The sequence below is a fragment of the Orcinus orca genome, chromosome 7 (genome assembly GCF_937001465.1).
Source record: "Orcinus orca chromosome 7, mOrcOrc1.1, whole genome shotgun sequence".
NCBI classification, from domain to species: domain Eukaryota; kingdom Metazoa; phylum Chordata; class Mammalia; order Artiodactyla; family Delphinidae; genus Orcinus; species Orcinus orca.
Window position 1 is genome coordinate 47,394,708 of NC_064565.1, and position 19,958 is coordinate 47,414,665.

General features: G+C 40.2%; 1 protein-coding gene, 1 long non-coding RNA gene and 1 other non-coding gene across 3 annotated transcripts in view; 1 reads left to right on the top strand and 2 right to left on the bottom strand.

Annotated features, from left to right (window-relative positions):
• PKP4 (plakophilin 4) overlaps positions 1-19,958 on the top strand; it is a 961,933-nt gene that overhangs the window by 259,631 nt on the left and 682,344 nt on the right. The window lies entirely within an intron of this gene.
• Positions 2,380-2,482, bottom strand: LOC117195442 (U6 spliceosomal RNA). The gene has a single exon (XR_004475162.1). It is a non-coding gene; the product is annotated as a U6 spliceosomal RNA (small nuclear RNA).
• On the bottom strand, positions 6,087-11,557 carry LOC125965065 (uncharacterized). Its single transcript, XR_007478558.1, has 4 exons — positions 11,414-11,557; positions 9,722-9,753; positions 9,555-9,610; positions 6,087-6,225 (listed from the first exon to the last, which is right to left on the bottom strand). It is a non-coding gene; the product is annotated as an uncharacterized LOC125965065 (long non-coding RNA).

A 19,958-nucleotide genomic window follows, 5' to 3' on the forward strand; every position in this document is an offset into this window, starting at 1 on the left:
AATGTTATAAAATTCTTTTATATGTTTTGCTGGATTTAGTTTGTTAGTATGTATTTGGTTGAGGAATTCTGTTTCTATATTTATAAGGATATTGGTCTGTAGTTTTCTTTTCTTGTGATGTCTTTGTCTTGCTTTGATACCAGGGAACACTGTACTCAAAAAATGAATTAGAAACTGTTCCCTCTTATTATTTGTAAAAGTTTATGAAGAATTGGTGTTAATTCTTCTTTAAATGTTTGGTAGAATTCACCAGTGAGGGCATACAGTCCTGGGCTTTTCTTTGCTGGAACTTTTTTGATTACTAACCTAAGCTATTTATTTGTTATATATCTTTTCAGATTTTTCTATTTCTTTGTTAATCAACTTTGGTAGTTTCTGTTTCTAGGAATTTATCCATTTCATCTAGGTTATCTTCTTTGTTGACTTAGTCATCTCAGGCTGCCATAAAAAATAACCTAGACTGAGTAGCTTAAACAGTAGAAATATATTTTTCACAGTTTTGGAGGTTGGGAGGTCCAAGACCAAGATGCCAGCCAATTTGATCTGGTTCCTGGTGAAAGCTCTCTTCCTGGTTTACGGACAACCACATTTTCACTATGTCCTCACATGGCCTTTCCTTGCATGCACCAGGGCTGGGAGTGGGGGAGGAGTAGAAGGGAGGGAAGGAGGGAGGGAGGGAGGGAGGGAGAGAGCTTTCTCTTCTCCTAAAGCCACTAGTCTCATCATGAGAGCCCCACCCTCATGACTTAGTCTATCCCTAATTACTTCCCAAAGGCCCTATCTCCAAACACCATCACACTGGGTGTTAGGACTTCAATATATGAATTTTGAGGAATACAAACATTCAGTCCATAACACCTTATAATCTTTCTGTGTATGTGAGGTTGGCAGTAATAGCCCCTCTTTTATTGCTGATTTTAGTAAGTTTAGTCTTCTCTCTTTTTTTGCTTAATTAGGCCAGCTAAAGATTTGTCAGTTTTGTGATCATTTCAATGAACCAACTTCTGGTTTTGCTGACTTTATTGTTTTTCTATTCTTTACCCCACTTATTTTCACTGCAACCTATATTATTTTCTTCTTCCTGCTTGCTTTAGATTTAGTTTGCTCTTGTTTTTCACGTTCCTTAAGGTGACGTGTTAGGTTATTGATTTGCAGTCTTTCTTCTTTTTAAATATAGGCAAATACAGCTATAAGTTTCCCTCTAGGCACTATTTGCATTGCATCCCATAATATTTGGTATGTTGTGTTTTCATTTTCATTCATCTCAAAGTATTTTCTAGTTTCCTTTGTTTTTTCCTTTTTGACCCTCTGATCATTTATGATTGGGTTTAATTTCCGTGTATTTGTGAATGTGCCAAATTTCCTTGTTATTAATTCCTAATTTCATTTCACTGTGGTTGGAGAGCACACACTTCATATGATTTCAATCTTTTAAAATTTATTTACACTTGTTTCATGGCCTAACATATAGTCTATCCTGGTAAATGTTCCACGTGTGTACTTGAGAAGAATGTGTATTCTGTAGTTGTTGAATGGAGTGTTCTATAGGTCTCTGTTAATAGAATTATTATGTTGTTCAAGTCTTCTATCTGCTTGATGATTTTCTGTCTAGGTGTTCTACCCATTATTGAAAGTGAGATGTAGAAATCTCCAACTGTTATTATGGAATTGCCCATTTTCCCCTTCAATTCTGTTAGTTTTTGATTCCTGAGTTTGGGGTTGTCAGGTGTAAATATGTTTGTAATTGTTTTATCTTCTTGATGGATTAACTCTGTTATTATCATATGTTCTTTTTAGTCTGTAGTAATACTTTTTGTCCTAAAGTCTACTTTGTCTGATATTAGTATAGCCGTTCTAGGTCTTTCAGTTATTGTTTACCTAGTATGTCATTTCCCGTACTTCAACTTCTTTGTGTCTCTGAATCTAAAGTGTGCCTCTTATAGGCAGTATATAGTTGGATTTTGTATTTTTAACCCATTCTGCTAATCTCTGCATTTCAATTCAATTCCTTCTCATTTAATGAAATTACTGATAAAGTCATGTTTATATTTGCTATTTTCTACTTGTTTTCTATATGCCTTATGTGTTTTGGGGGGGTTCCAGCCTCTATTGTTGACTACTTTTGTGTTAAAAGGATATTTTCTATTTTATTCCCCTTATTGATTCTCTTACTATATTTTCTGAGTTATTTCCTTAGAAGTTGCTATAAGGATTACAATTAATAATTTATAAGAATCTAGTTCAGATTAATACCAATTTAATTGCAATTGTATACAAAAACTTTGCTCTTACATGGCTTTATCTTCTCTCTCCCTTCATTTGTGCTGTTATTGTCATGCAAATTACACCTTTATAGATTGTGTGTCCAACAACAAAGAAAAAAATAAAGAATGCTTTAGAAATCTGTCATTCTTGCACAGGGGCCATGCTAGTCTCATCTGTATTGTTCCAATTTCAGTATATATGCTGTCAAATTGAGCACAACAGGATGGAATATTGCCATTAAAAACTACTCTGGGGGCTTCCCTGATGGCGCAGTGGTTGAGAGTCTGCCTGGCGATGCAGGGGACACAGGTTCGTGCCCTGGTCCGGGAAGAGCCCACGTGCCGCGGAGTGGCTGCGCCCGTGAGCCATGGCCACTGAGCCTGCGCATCCGGAGCCTGTGCTCCGCAACGGGAGAGGCCACAACAGTGAGAGGCCTGCGTATGGCAAAAAAACCCCAAAAAACAAAAAAAAACTACTCTGGCTTCAGTGTAGAAAATTAATTAAAGAGGAGGCCAATCTGACGTGAGAAGGCTAGATAAAAGATGCTGAAATATATCAGGTAAAAGATGATAGTAGTCTGAACTAGAGTTCAGTACTACAGTACTGGAGAAGAGATGCAGGCAACTTAACAAATTTGAAAGATATTAAAGAGATAATATTAACTACCTTTCGTGACTCGATATAGGGTTGAGCAAAAGAAAGGAGTCAAAAATGATTAATTCTCTGCATTATGTAACTGAGGGAATTATGGTGCTATTCACAGAGAGAGATTACACTGAAATTGAAGCTTTGGGTGAAAATATGATGAGCTCAATTTTGGACATTTTGTATTTATGATTATTATAAGATACTTAAATGGAAATAGGAAATGTTCAGTGAAGATGGGATACCTAGGTTGGAACTTAAGTGAGCAGTAGGAGCTATGAGTAAAGACTCGAGAATAATTAATATGTATACAGTAATGGAAGTCTTGAGAGTTTATTAGAATGTCCAATAAGATAAATAGAAAAATATAAAGTGATAACAGAAGAGGACCAAGGATGGAATCCTAAGGGATAATATTTTGAGTGTGAGGAAAAGAAGAGGATTCTTCACAAGAAAGTGAGAGTAGCTCCAGAGGTACCAAGAAAACCAGAAGAGTGTGCTGTCATGGAAGCTGAAAGAACGAAATATTGCAGTAACTGAGATGCCACATAAAATAAAAACCGTATTATTTTCACTGAAATTAGGAATAAGGAAGACCATTAATAACAGTTGTATATTAAGGTTGGCTGCAAATTCTTTCCTATTCCTCCCACAAGAGGTGAAATCTATTTCCCTCCCCTTGACTCTGGACTGAATTGTGTTTGCATTGACCAGTAAAATGGGGCAGAAGTGAGATCTTTAACTTCTCAGACTGGGCAGCTTCTACTTTCACAGGCTTGAAACACTCCCCCTAAAAACCCAGCGTTCATGCTGTGGGAACCCCACATATGGAGGTGCCATGAGGAGAAGGACTCATGCTCCCGGCCAAGTGCCAACACCACCCACCAGCCCTGTGAATGAGCCACAGTAGAGGTTCTAGTCCAGTCAAGCCTCCAGATGACCACAGCTCCAGACAACACACTGCAGGACAGAATTATCCACTTGTGCCTAGTCAGTCTGCAGAGTCATGAAAAACGATAAACGATGGCTGCTGTTTTTTTTTTTTTTTTTTTGAACAAATAGAAATTTTTCATTTTCAGTCACAAAGCCACAACAGACAAAAATGATACAGACAAGTGCTACGGTCATTCAAAGAAGGCATAGAATAGATACAACAAGGATCTCCTCTATGGCACAGGGAACTATACTCAATGTTTGTAATAACTTATAAGGGAAAAGAATGTGAAAAAGGAATCACTGTGCTGTACACCTGAAAGTAACACGACATTGTAAATCAACTATACTTCAATTAAAAAACAAACAAACAACAACAACAAAAAACCCAAAGAGGTCATAGAAGTTCTTATGAGATTCTGTAAGAGAAGCCAAATGAGGACGGGAGAGATGGCTTTTGAACCAATTCAGAGGAAACGTCACAGAGAAACTAGTCTTTGACCTGAACTTGAGTTTCTATTAAGATTGCAACGCAGGGATATTACAGATGAAGGTAATCACATAAACTTACTATACTGGAACTTGCAGAGGTTATGAGTGTTGTTCAAGATTCCAAAGCAAGTGCACTGTGGAATCAGAATTTTAAGTGAGGCCTAATGAACTAAAAACAAACAAACAATAAAACAAGCCCTTCCTGTGATATCACGTTGCCTTTGAAGTCATTTTTTTGGTGGGTTGGTAGAAACTGGTCCCAGTGTTTCTTGCAGGAATGACTAGTTCTGTCCTGCTGCGGCCCCCCCACCCCCGAGTTGATCCTCAAAGTTTCCATTAGAATGGACTTGCTAAAATGCAGACACACAAGTATTCATGACGCCTGTGTCCAATCATTTCTCCTGCCATTGCCTACTTCACTTCTGGATTATATGAACAATTCACTGTCTTCAATTATGCTTTTCCCTCCTCCAAGAATTCCTTTCTCCCTATGGGGCACCTGGGAAACCCACTTCATTTTTCAAAACTCAATTTACATATTATGTCTTTTGTGCAGTCTTCCTTTTTAGTGTTGTGATCCTTTTTGCTACCCCTGCACTTCTGCATGCCTGACTGTTGCACTCGCAATACTGTATTGTAATTGTATTTTTTACATATCTCTGTCTTCTCCTGAGCAACATTGCTTGGGGCCAGGGACTACCTTTTTTCATCTACTGATGTTGCCTTAGCATGTTACTTGTTGTGAAGTAGTTAGCTATAAAAATGAGACTTGAGTAAATTAAAAATTGTTATGTACATATTACTTATTATCACTTTACAGATACAACAGGAAAACATATTAATATTGGTGCTGAAAGTTCACTTCTAGTAAATGGTGGTGGTACTTGACTCCACTTATAATATCTTTCCCACTATTTTATATCTTTCTACCTGATATCTCTTCTTTATTTCCATCTATGTTTCTTTATTAGTAAACCAAGAAAAACAGGTATGAGGGTAGGGCTAGGCCATACTTGGCTGGAATAGTAAAGGAATTGTGTGGGTTTTTGGTGGGAAGATCCTGAAACATACACGTCTGCATCTTCCCTTTGAGGCATGTGGAGGGGTCTGCTTCTAACGAGTTTTTTGTTTGTTTGTTTGTTTTTGTTTACCATTTTTTGAAGTTTTATTTTAGTACTCTCCATTTTTCATCTTTCCTTCTCTCTTTTTCTTCTCATTCCATCCCTCTCTGCCTGCCTCCCTCCATTCCTTCTTTCCATTCATCACCCATCTGCTGAGCATCTACTGAGTGCTTGGAACTAGTACCCATACTGGGAATGCAGTGATGAACAGGACAAATAATATCTGTGCTCTTAAGGAGTTGCTATTCCAGTGTGGGGCTGGTAGTCATAGACAATGAAAGAAAAATAAAGAAGAATGTATCAGGTGGCTAGCAACTGTTGTGATCAGAGTGAAATAAATAAAATGATAGGCTGTGACTTTGTAGTAGAATTCTTATGGCCACCATGTAAGTTGGTATTCTCCTCATTTTATATTTGAATAAACAAAAACATAGAGAATTTAAGAAACCCATTCATTGTTACTTAAGGAATCTAGGATTACCAGTTCAGGTCTGTTTGACTTTGTAACTCATTTTTGCTCTTAACTACTGTGCCATACTATCTGTCATATGTTCACAGAGCAATTTTTTCTTAAATTTTAAAAAGTAGACCTCAGGTGGCTGCTGTTTTAAATGACTATGTTTTTGGTCTGTCTGTTACTCAGTTGATAACCTATTTTATGACCTGTAACATCCTGTAACATCCATAAGAGATGATGTCCTGTTGGAGCACTGCAGGTGTCAACTGCCGTGGGTTGAAGGGTGACTTGAAGGGTACGAACTGGAGACAACTAAGTTGATTGTGAAAGAAAGAAGCTAGTTAGAGTGTTATATGTAAGAGAGTCAATATTTGATAGAGGTGTTATGTTAGTTTTTTTACTATGAACAATTCAAATGGTATTTAAGAATGTGCTAGTATAAGCAGAAAACATTGACGATACAGAAGAGTGATGGAGGGAAGTTCCTGAAGAGGTGGGAGAAAATGCTATTCAGGCTCCCCCAGAAAGGGTCTGATTGGTCTCATTAGGTGTGATCCAGCAAAGAGGTCCTGATGGGTGGACTCTGATATCCTGACTCCTTGGCAGTTACCCTATGGTTAGCTGCTTTTGGTTCAGGCACTAATCATTTTTCTAAACAATTATGGCTAGGGTCATAGGTTGTATTAGTTAGGATTTGGGAGGCTGGTGCTACAGGTAACAGAAGATATGTTTCAAAGAGGCTGAAACATAAATCTGAAGTTTGAGGGGTGGTTAATTCAGAGCTCCATAGCATCATCAAGATCCCAGGTTCTTTGCATCATTCTACTCTGTCATCCTCAGACTTCTGTCTTACTCTCTTAGGTTGGCTCCTGTAATTGTCTCAAGATCAGTGCTGCAGTCCAAGGGGTCATATTCAAAAGGTCATGTCAAGGGACAGAAATGGGAGGTTTCTCCTTGCATGTCCCTTTCCCAGAAGTCCCACAGCAGACGTCTCTAATGGTTAGAACCTCATCATAAGCTCAGTCAATAGCAAGGGTGATTTTAGGTAGGTTGTTTAAACTTTCTGAGCTTCAGTTTTCTCATCTGTAAAATGGGTAGCATAGTACCTACCTCAAGATTATAATAAGGAATAAAAGAGAATATTCTATTAAGTGCATAGCACAGTGCTTGACTCACAGAGCCTCTTTTCATCTACTCTATCCTCCACACTGTGTCTAGAGTTCATTTTCTAAGAAGCAAACTTGAGGTTCTTCTCCCATTTTTAAATGGGAGACCACAATCGGCCTAAAATAAACTTGATTCATCTTCTGGTGCTGGGGACTACTTTCCTGAAAGCACTCAGAAGAGAGAAAAGATACTTAGATGTCTGTTATAACGGAAAAAGCATGCATGGGAAATTTACAGTATCTACTACCTAGGACCAGCCATGTGTAAGAAACTGATCTGGTTGCTTTGACTCTGGGGATGTGAGGATTCCTGTGTGCTGGGCAGGAACCACAGTGTCAGAGTGTCCTGTCTCAGGTAAAGGGGAATCCAGTGTCCAGGGTGGGAATCCAGGCATAGATAGAGTACAAGTGCTGATGTCTGTGTTTGGGTGGTAAAGTGGGTGAACATTCAGAGTGATTTACTCTTTTTTTTTTTTTTTTTTTGCAGCATGCGGGCCTCTCACTGCTGTGGCCTCTCCCATTGCAGAGCACAGGCTCCAGACGCACAGGCCCAGCGTCCATGGCCCACGGGCCCAGCCGCTCCGCGGCATGTGGGATCTTCTCGGACCGGGGCACGAACCCGTGTCCCCTGCATCGGCAGGCAGACTCTCAACCACTGCGCCACCAGGGAAGCCCCAGAGTGATTTACTCTTATCCCAACTATATCCCTCATAGAATGGCCCTGGGCTCCACCACAGCCCTGAGTCTGAGCCAGAATAATAAATCATAAAGTTCCTTGAGCTCCAAAAGAGAGTGCTAACATGAATACTAAATAGTATTTGTGTTATCATGTTACTCAGTAAAAAAATATATACCATGCATTATTTTCAAATGCAGTATGCTTTCTCCAGAAACAATTATATTTCCTATCTAGACTCTCTTTTTCTTATCTCAATAGACACAGTGCCATCTACTGAAAATAAAGCACCAATAACCATGGTACCCCCAGGGATTCCCAGGAGAGCCTCCCTCTCGGTGGGCTCCCTGTCTCACCCACCTCCCAGATGGACTGGAGGGAGTAGGCGGAATCCACAGGCTGTTCTCCTGTCACAAACTGTAATGCATCTGTTCCCTGGTGCTTTCCGTGAGCAGCAAGAGTAAGATGGTCCTGTAGCGACCTAAGGAGCTTGGCCAGAGATTTTAAATGTCTGTGAAAGCCCTTTTAGGCTATCCTTTTGCCTTCAACGGGGTATACACTTCTACTATCCTACATAGGCAAGGCACGTTTTTATATTAAAACGTAAAAGGATTATTGACATGTCTTCCTTTAGGCAATTATGATGTTTCTTTCCATGTAATAGTGTAGCGATGTATTAAATTTCTTTTACCTTTCTGTGAGATTTTTAGTAGGTAGAAGAGCTAAGAGGTGAATAACAGAATCCTGGAACATTATCAAGACTGCTATGTCTTTGGGACTTGTGGATAATGTAGGTTGCTAATGAAGTTCATGTATGCCAAATTCCACAGTCTAGTTAAGTGTGTCCTCTCCAGGTCACAGTGTCTCTTGGTTTCGTAAATGGAGAAACAAGAGGAAGATTGTTGCTGACATTTAGTCACCACAGTCAGCAATAAAACAGAAAACTGAAGCTCTTTAAAATACACAGCCTCCTGCAGGATGTACTCAACTCCTGCCCTCTCCACCTCTCATTTTACCATTCTTCCTCCCGAGGAATCTTGGCTCCGCCTGGCGGGTAGCCCTTCAGGGACCATTTATAATTTAAAGCTCTGGTTTGAATTGATGCTGATCTGGCTTTTGGTAGTCAGGCCTGGCTTCCCTTCCATTTGCCTCTCCAAATCTGGCCCCATTTTCTCTAGCGCATTTGCTGCTCATTCTTTCTGCTTTCTTTTTATTAGATTTTCCAAAGCAAAATTTCCCACAGTTAAGTTTGTGGTCTGGTAATTTATCATGAATATTCTTGAAATTGCCTCATTAAAAGGGGCATTTGAAGCTGAAACCTAGGCATCTGTTACCACGGTAACCAACAACAACTATTTAGAACCGCCTGCTTAAACCAGAGAGGTAAGGGTCGCTGTTGGCAGGAGAATATTGAAGGCAGGCAACAAGAGACTATTGGGGGGAGTAAAAGGCCCACAGAGCCTGATGTGGAATTCTCAACCTTGAGTTGGAGAGCCTTCCATGTTGGTGCCATGCTCCTGAATTCTCTGCATGTTCTTGAGCCAGTCATTCACCTGTCTGTGCCTCAAGTTATCAATTTAAAAAATGGGCGAAACATTCCCCATGTCACTGGGGTATATGAATATCAGTGAGGTGATAAAAGTGAAACCTTTTTGTACACAGGGTGCTGCACCCACGCAGGCTAAAATCCGTGCTCTGAGTCTACAGCTGCTCTCTAGAACCCCTTCTGGTTGCCATCAGTCAACCTTCTCTCTCAAAGAAAAGACAATTCCTTCAATAGAGAGTAGTGTCAAACTAACCTCATTGATTGCCTTTCCGAGCCAGGATTCTCTCGGAGTTCCATTATCCACTGGGCCTGTAAAAGTGAACACTGGCAGTTAGGCATGTCTTGAAGTGCTACAAGATGGTTATAAAAAAAAAAAAGTGTATTTGATAAATAATGAAGGTTACAAGAAGTGCAAATTACCTTCCTTCACCTTCTTTTCTTTGCCTTTCCAGCTGCAATTTTGGATAGAATGTTAAAGAGGTAATCATGAGTGGCAAGCTTTTTATTAAAAAAAAAAAGAAATGTCAAGTCAGGCAATGTATATGGGAAAGGCAGGAAAAGATATATACACACATAAGTGTGTATATACGTGGCAGTACTTTGTATGGGTCAAACTACATATTTTGTTAGTACTGCTTTCCTGGTAGAAATATAATGCATTGAATCAATAGGATTAAACAAACATGACGAGAGAAAAACACATCTTGGTGAGCAAAGCATGAAGGGATATAGACGTGATAAAGAAGAAAATACTGCATAGCACTGACATTCTTAAGACCACAAGAGAGCGGGGTGAACTGGGGTGGAGTCTTGGTAGGAATTCTTAGGGAACACAATAACCAGGATCATATGGAGGAGGGGTTGAGTTGTAGATATAAGTGGATGCATTAAATCTGCCAGATCTACAAATTCTTGGGCACTGCACCCTTTTGTCATTTTTCTTATTAGCACAACTGCCATCAGCATAAATAACTGAAGTGTTAGTGAATTTTTGATGACTCATTCATGTACCTGCATGAAGGGACTAGGTAGGCAGAGCTCATTCCTCAGGAGGTCATAAGTAGGCAGTCTGCTACCTCAAATGTTCTAAATTCCTTTCTTGTCACCAAGTGGGTAGGGAATCAAACCTTCCCAGAGATAGGCAGGGTGTGGAGGAGTTCCCAGAATGTTGAAAATAGTCGGATGTTGGAATCAGAATGGGTTCACCATCAAAGAAATGTCTTGCGTGTGTTTTGAGGAAGGATAGACAACATAATTCCTCACAAAATTGCTAGTTTTGTGGTTGCTAATGAGAAATCTCCAAAAAAATACCTTTTACTGTTTACCTTTCAGACCCTGTAAATCATGAAATGTAGTTTCAGTTCGTAGTGTAAGACCTATACAGTAACATGGTTATTGCTGTTAGCTGTAAATACAGTTCTTTGTTATGGTTGCAGCTTGCTCTTCCTAAAATAAAATTCAGCATTTGCTGAATTTAAGTTTAGCTTGGCTTACTTTTCTGCCAAATAGAATATAAGTATACTGGATATAATACTGTGTTAGCTTTCTTTTCAACCCAAAATTTGAATGTTCTTATCGTTTATTATGAAACTTACACGCAAAAACAAAATGGGAAATTTTAAGAGCATAATCTTCGGCATTAGATAGACCTAGTTCAGATCTTGACTACGCCACTTACTTGATCGGTATTCCTCACTTATCTGTAAAAAAACTGGATGAGAAAAATGCTTATCTCATATGGTAGTTATGAGACTGAAAGGAGCTCATAGATGTGGATTGTATTGGGGTATTTGCATAGCTTTTATAAATACCCATTCTCCTCACCCAAGTCCTGAACCAATTAAGAAATAGGCAAAGAGTAAGGCAGACAGCAGACAATATCATCAATAACGCTGACACTGGAGAGTATAGGCTTCCTGACCTGGAACACCAGAAATAGATTTACCACCTGGTCACAGTCCTAGGCAATAGGTCTCCCACTGGGCAAAGGTTTTTGCTACTAAGCTTACAGTTTCCCTGAGATCAATTGGGAGCACATGCTCCCTGTGGGGGGATTTGCTACAGAGAAAGGAAGAGGCTAGATTATAAATACCCAGTTTCTTCCAAGCTCACCAATGAGATAAATCACTCTTCCCAGGGAAGGTAAGCGAGGAGGTGGACGTATCCAGGAGGGTTACAGCTCATGGAGCTCCCCCTCATGGGAGACAACATCAGCAGCGGACAATGAGTCTTCCTTCCAGCAGAATGTTTAGCACAGCGCCTGGCACAAAGAAACATTTATTATATGTGCCAGAAGACAAATTGAGATATATTAAAAATTTTAAGAGTTTATTTGAGCAAGAATCGGTTTGAATTGGGCAGCATCCAATCTAGCAGACAGAAAGGAGCTCCAAGGAGCTGTATACCAAATGAAAGATTTTTATAGGCAGAAGGGAGCAGGCTTTTTTTACTAGGCAAAAAAGTAGGCTGGTTATTGCAAAGGTATTTTCCTTTAGGGGATGAAAGGAGTCTATCGGGCAGATTACCTAACTAGTGATGATCAGGAGATTCCTGATTGACTGGTTTAAGATTCCATTTCTGGGAGACTGAAAACTGTAATTAACTCTCGGTTTGGTGACCTGGGACTTAGCATAAGTGACCCCATTTTGGGCTTGCTGTCTTGTTAACATATGTCACCTATGTTTATTATAATTACTGACCCTTAAGGAAAAGTGAAAATGCTCACAAATTATATTTTGGACCTTGATACACGTGTGAGAGTGGTAGGTAGCAAGTCTAGAAAAGTGGATGAAACCCGAACAGCGAAGGTGTTCATTGTCTATAATATGCATTTCCATTTTGTTTCGTAGACAATGGGTAACTAAAAATAGTTTTTAGTTTTAAGTCGGGGAGAGACCCTCAAGGTTACATTTTAGAACTCTAACTGTAGTATGTAGGACAAAAAAAGACAGAGTGTCCACAAGCCAGGCACTATGCTATACACTTAGTATAATGTTCTCTCTTAATCACCACAATACTCTTGAGAATGATACATAATCATTATTCCTATTTTACAGAGGAGAAAACTGAAGCTTTAAAAGTTTAAATAACTTACTCAAGACACTCAGCTTGTAAATGAAAAACCTAGAATTTGATGTCATGTCTACCTGACTCTAAGCCTCAGGACTGGCTTCATGGGCATGTGACCTGTGCATTCATACCAGGCTCTGGGCTTGGTATAGTGCTCTGCTGTCACCATCTTAAAATTCTTAGTAATTTTAGAACAAGAAGTCCCACATTTTTATTTTACACTGGGTTTCATAAATTAGGTAACCAGTCCTGCCAAGACCTCTTTCATTACCCCAGTCACCACTTTCACCAAATCTGGAGGATTCTGCACAAATAAAACTCTCCTTTTAATCAAAGAACTATGGGAAATCAACTACTGTAGGTGAAATATAAATATGTGGACAATTATATATGGATGCTTTTGCGTTTCTACATACAAATAGCCACAATTCAGAGCCAAATCTCCATCACCAGACAATCCTTGCTCAGATTTTCTTTGGTTCCTGGGACCTCCCCAGTGCTGTAAGTGGGAGCCAAGCCAAGAAGTGGTGAGGAAAGGGTATGAGGTTTAGTGGGGGGTAAATACATTCATGTCTAAACACATGTGTCTGGTCGTGTTCCAAGTCCAAGAACAAATTAATTTAGGATTATCTTTCTGATGCTTTCCATATTTCAGCTCCCATCAGTTGGCACAAATAATTAAGGGATGATGGAACACACATTGGCACAGTTTCACAACTTTTTTGAGGCTACAGGCCACTGAAAGGCAGGCAGCTATTATAGAAGATGGGGGAGGGTATTTTGGAAGAACGTGCTATGTGAGCAGTACTGCACTGGTGCCTTGTTTTTAATCAGCTTCTTTAATCATGAATTCATAATACTCCGAGGTAGGTGGCTACTCTGAATCTTATTAACAAAAATTTTTTTTTTCATTCCAGAAAAATTTTTAAATACAAAAACTCTAGAAAAATTATTCTAAGACCTTCCTGAGCATTAATAATTTTAAAAAACCTTTAACAGTTTTCTTGGGCATTTCCTTTCTTTCTTTCTTCCTTCCTTCCTTCCTCCCTCCCTTCCTCCCTTTCTTTCTTTCCTATGAAGACCATTGGAAAAAAAAAACTTATTTTCTTAGGCTAAAGTGAAATATCCTATTCAAAGGACATGCATACTTTTAAGGCCCTTGATATATTGCTAAACTGCCCTACAGATTGGTTTTACCAATATATAGTCCCAGTTCAGTGCGAGAATGCCTGTTTGCATGAACCTTTTTTTAAAGTTTGTATCTAAATCTATTTAGTTTTTAACTGCTTGTCAAACCGGGGTGCACCTTGTGAACCTTGGGTGAGCAGGAGATGCCTGACCATAGCACCACACCCACTATGTCCACACGATTGTGGAGGCAATAATTCTCTCTCCTTTGAAGAGAAGAGCTTTTCTTCGTGGCTTGCCATAGCTTTGGCTATACCTTTATTTACCATAGCTCTGGTTAAGAGACATGACTATTCCCTGAACATACTTTTTAAAAATATCTAGGTTCGAATTTTCTCTGAGCCTTTCTTTTCTTGCTAAATAATTTTATGATTAATTTATTCACTCACCTATTGCCCACAGAACTCGTTTACTCTTTACCAAATAAATGAATGGTTTCCAATATGAAGTCAGAGTTAGTCACATTGTTGCCTAAGTTTGAACCCCTAAAAATGACTTGTAAATAAGAAATAGATCCTACAGAAAATAATTCTTTCAATTAATTCTAAACCTTTGAAAGCCATTTTTATGGTTCAGTGGTGTTCTTTGAGGATTTGCATGGCTATCAAATCCTTCTCGAGCTTTCTAGAATTCAAAATAGAAGAAGCAGCCTGAAAATCAATGTTTTGGGTAAGTTCAGCTAGTACTCATAGGGGTTCACTTTTCCAAGACCTAGATATGCTTTGCTGGAGGCCATACTGATCAGGGCCCATATCAATGAGAAGTTTAATAAGGAATTATTATAATGAAGCCCTTTCTGGCCAGAAAGTGACTAAGTAACTTTAAGGCAATATGATATGCTTTGAGTGATAAACAGCATTCTGAAGAGACATTTATTCAGTCATATTAATAAAGTAACCATAATTCTTTTCATTAATTGCTTGCATCTCAGCAAACATTTTTAGTCAACTAAAGGACCAAGAGAATAGTATCAACTTGACCTTTAACTTTTAACCTCAGCAGTGTGTCCTCACACCACTGTAGTAGCAGAGTGCTGCAGGCTTTATAAAGAAGGGCTACATGCAGAGATCCTTCCCTATTGTTTTCTCATAACATTTCTTTGGAATACTGCCCTAAACACTAAGGGTAGTTTGTCTGCCTATAACATCAGGAGGACTGCTTCTCTGTTTGATTAGTAGATCAAATAGGAGGATGAACTGGAGAACTTACTAGGGAACTAATAAAACATATTCGGGATGCCACGTAATATTTTGTTTCTGGCTCTCCTATTTTTTGTTTTGCTTCCAGGTACTCGACTGCTCATTTTGGGCATCTTTGCTCATTTCTCTTATTATAAGGTAATCATTTTACAATATACAATGTTGAACATGTATAAAGATCCCCCACATTTTTAGGTAGCTAAAGTTGGAGTTCAATGTTTTTTAGAACACTGTTTCTTAGTAGTAATGGAGAGAAGGCTATTAGCTATTTTAAAAATAGTAGCAAATTCTGGTTTCTCTAGAGATAAATTTTTGAATTCCCTTTTCAGGATCGATTGTTCCTTTATTCCTGCTCCTTAGGTTTCAGATCTATGTATAATGGCTATGGGGGAGATGCCATCATTTAATGGTCACCGATTCAAAGCATATACAGAACACCTTTGCAGGCTGTTGTCTCTCAACTGCCACCATACGTGAGTCTTTGGTAAGCCATTCTAGCTTTCAATAGCCCAGCCTTTTCTAAGTAATGGGTCTGTGGTAAGGCCATGTATTTCCATGAGCTTTTAATCCATTGTTATACTTCTTTTGCTAGGAAAACCCAGTGATAATTTTCTCTGGGGCAAATGCCTTGAAAGGGGATGTCCATTCTCTGCAAAACTTACCAAAACCCTCCCCTCTTACCACTGAACCTGTGGACTGGGCCAAATCCAGCACGTTCCAGGGAATGGGTACGCACTATGATCTAGGAGAAAATAACTTACACCCCCAAGGACTTTCAAGGCCTTGCTAATTATGTGTATCAACAGAAACATGGGGAACATTTGTAGTGGTGCATTTTAAGGGCATTTGTCCAAAGAAGATATAACAGTAGATTGGGTTGAACTCATTGATATAAGAGCACTTCCCTAGAGATTTTAGATTTAATGTGTTAGCTTGTGCAGCTGAAGGTGACTCTAACATCTTCCTTGGTTGACTGACTAAAACTTGGACTTGGTGGTGGCCTACATTTAATGAGATGACAGGCCAGAGCTTCCTTGGCATGATGTGGAGGAGGGAATCCACAGGCTTAGGGAGATAAGACTACTAGACTGAATTTATCATGTGCAACTTACATATCCATCCCCACACTTCTGTTCCACTAGATGGCCCAAAATTCATTCCTTTCATTAAGCCACTGAGTGATAAATTAGTGATATTAAGAATATCTGGCGGGCTTCCCTGGTGGTGCAGTGGTTGAGGGTCCGCCTGCCGATGCAGGGGACATGGGTTTGTGCCCCGGTCCAGGAAGATCCCACATGCCGCGGAGCGGCTGGGCCCGTGAGCCATGGCCACTGAGCCTGCGCATCCGGAGCCTGTGCTCTGCAACGGGAGAGGCCACAACAGTGAGAGGCCTGTGTACCACAAAAAAACAAAACAAAACAAAACAAAACAAAACAAAAACTAAAAAAAGAATATCTGCATCTTTAAAACACTCTGTGGTTGCCCTCACTGGAAGGCCAGGTATGACTGTCAGGAGTGCTGCCACTGAGACAGGCTCCCTGATCTGATTATGATATGCTTTGGTATGGGTTCTCCATGCTTCTTTCAGTTAGGGTTTACTGAGTTTCTTAGATCTGGATGTTTACATTTTTCAACAATTTGGGAAAATTACAGCCATTATTTCTTCAAATACTTTTTTTGTCCCCTATTCTCTCTCCTTTCCTTTGGGGACTATAATTACATGTATAGGAGGCTGCTTGGTCTGGTCCCACAACTCACTGATGCTCTACTGATTTTTTTTTTAGTCATTTTTCTCTCTGGGTTTTATTCTGAATAGTCTCTATTGACATGTCTTTGAATTCACTAATGCTTTATCCTTCAGTCTCTGATCGGCACTTAATTGCATTCAGTATATTTTTCATTTTAGACTTGTATTTTTCAACTCTAGGAGTTTGATCTGGGTCATTTTCATGCCATCATCTGTTTTTTTCCCCTAACACATTTATGGCTTCCTCTACTTTCTTAAACACGTGGTTACCACACCCCTGACTACTTAGTTCTATTATCTGTGTCATTCTGGGTTAGTTTTAATTGGTTTTTCTCCATCATATGGGTTATATTTTCCTACTTCTTTGCATGCCTGGTAATTTTTGATTGGATACCAGCAAGTGTGACCTTTACATTTTTAGATGCTGCATATTCTTGTATTTCTTTATGTATTCTTGAGCTTTGTTCTAGGATATAGTTAATTTACTTAGAAACAGTTTGATCCTTTTAACGCTTGCGTTTAAGGTTTGTTATGCAGGACTAAACACAGTTGAGGACTGATGTTTTTCCCTACTAACCATGTAATACATCTCTGAGTACTCTACATGGTGTCCCATGTATCAGAAAGTTTTTTCATTCTGGCTTGTGGGATCACCAACTATTTCTGAATCTATGTGGGCTCTGAGGATGGTTCCACCTGCTCCATTTGAGTGTCTTTCCCCAACCTTGGGTGGTTTCCTCACACACATGTCTTGATCACTGCTCAGCTGAAGGATCTCTAAGTAAACCTCAATATATTTATAGGATTTTTTTTTTTTTTTTGCGGTACGCGGGCCTCTCACTGTTGTGGCCTCTCCCATTGCAGAGCACAGGCTCCGGATGCGCAGGCTCAGCGGCCATGGCTCACGGGCCCAGCCGCTCCGCGCATGTGGGATCTTCCCGGACCGGGGCACGAACCCGTGTCCCCTGCATTGGCAGGTGGACTCTCAACCACTGCGCCACCAGGGAAGCCCTATAGGATATTTTTGATGATAAATAACAGAAACTCAGCTGACATTAAGTAAAAAAATATATATTTTTTGGCTCATAAGAAAAACCTAGGGATAGAAGCTACTTGACGACAGTGGATGCAGGAGGAAATGAGGTCATCTCTCCTGGGCTTGCTCTTGGCTTTCTCCATCTATCTCTTCTCGGTGGTTCTCTTTGCATAATACTGTATGATTTCTTACTGGAGATGGCTTCCTCCAAGCCTAGGGAAAGGTGGCCACGAGAAGTGGCAGCTAACATCATTATCCTTCTAGCTCTTTCCCTAAGTTCATACATCAAAACTCAAGGAAGGGGACTTCTCTGGTGGCACAGTGGTTAAGAATCCACCTGTCAATGCAGGGGACACAGATTCGAACCCCGGTCCGGGAAGATCCCACATGCCGCGGAGCAACTAAGCCCGTGTGCCACAGCTACTGAGCCTGCTCTCTAGAGCCCGCGAGCCACAACTACTGAAGCCCATGCGCCTAGAGCCCATGCTCCACAACAAGAGAGGCCACCACAATGAGAAGCCCACGCACCGCAACGAAGAGTAGCCCCCGCTCTCCGCAACTCGAGAAAGCCTGTGCACAGCAATGAAGACACAAAGCAGCCAAAAATAAATAAGTAAATAAATTTGTAAAACAAACAAAAACAACTCAAGGAAGATTTACTGGTCTGTCCGGGTTACATGTTCATCACTGAACCAAATATTGCACATGGGGGGTGCACTCTGGCAAGGCCAAAGTTAGCCCTACCTAAAACATGTAAAGTGAGTTCCTTGCAGAAAACAGTTTTGTTACTGGAAGATGTTGAGGGAGGGATGCTGGGTAGACAAAACAGCAATGATCAATGCACCCAGTTTTCTCACCCAGTAAAGTGGGTGAAATAATCTAAAATGTAATAATGTATTAAGAGCACAGCACGATGTCTGGCCTATGATAAAAGCACAGTAAATCTTACGTTATTATCAATAATCTGAGCTTGGTACCTCCAGGTGTCAGTAAATTTATTCACTTCTCTGCATCACTAATTTTCAATAAAGAAGTTTCTCCTTTGTCCCTCTGTGTCAAGAGTAACTTAAATTCCTACCTGTGGGGCCTCAATTTCCAGGTAGCTGGGTCCTGATCATCTCCCATTACAATTTTCCAAAATACCTGTTTCTGCCTTGCCTAAGCAGAGATCTTGTGTAAGCATCAAATTAGTAGCAGGAAACAGATGGTCCACTTGAGTTGGGTAATTTGACAAGAGTTTAATAAAGGAATTATTAACAAAGGTGTTGGCAGGTTATAGGGAAATCTCAAGGGGTAGTGCAGTAACCTGGGCTAATAGAAGGGTACTATTATTCTCCAAGGCCTGAAGCGACAAAGGACAGAATGGTGACTGAAACCAGAGAAAGAAGACACATGACAGGAGCTGGAATATTCAGCCAGTCTGTGACCCCATGGAGAGGGAGCCAGTGAATAAATGCCCTGACCTCTACCTCTTCCTGATCTCCTGTGTTTCCCACTGGGTGAATCTAACAGGAAGCCAAAGGGCACAGGAGCCTGTCATTCCAGTCCAAGGCCGCCTGCTGCTTGGGACACGGAGAAGGGTGGCAAAGAGCAGACTAGAGCAACAAATGGAGAATGTCCAGCATGGCCTAGGTTGCCTTAGTTTGGATGGTTCTCTCTGGGGGTTGTGTATCACACCTATTTGACCCTATTGGTTGATTTCCCAGTCCCTTTGGACTCATCATTTTGTCTCTGTTCTAAGAATAATCTATTCCTGGTCATGATCACAAAACCTATGTCTTTTCAGGATTTCCCTGGTCCTAAGGTAGGGAACACTGAACTTCTATAACCTGGAATGGGGTAGAAGACTGATAGATACAGTCCGTATTTATGACAATGAGGTCACAAGTGCCTGGAAATTTGCAGTCTCATAACGGGAGGTTTTGTTCGTTAGTTGTGAACCTTGAGTGCATCCTCAGTCAAGCCATTTCTTGAAAGGGGCAGCTTTACTGGTGGACTGGAAAGAATTCGCATCAAGAAAGGAGAGCTGTCACCTTATGTGGACTCAAGTGGGAGGAGAAAACTGGGGTTAGGTTTAAAGATCTGCCTCTCAGCCTCTTCCACAGACACAAAATTTACCTGGTTTTCCAAAATCCTTAGAGAGGAAGCCAGGGATGTGGGCAGAGGCAATAAAAAATAATGATACAAGTAAAAGAGAGGGAGATGAGGTAAAAACACGTTGTTGGAAAAATATATGGATAAAAATGAAGTCAAGGGAACGAGCAAAGTAACAACAAAACGGGAAGGGAGTAGAACTAAAGATAAACTTTCAACTCAGGAACCACAGGCAATCCTGCAATTACAGAGAAAGAGCAGGACTTAGCCTGGCTTTGGCTGCGGCAGATGAACCAGAGGCCAAGCAGCTGCCTGTTAACGCAG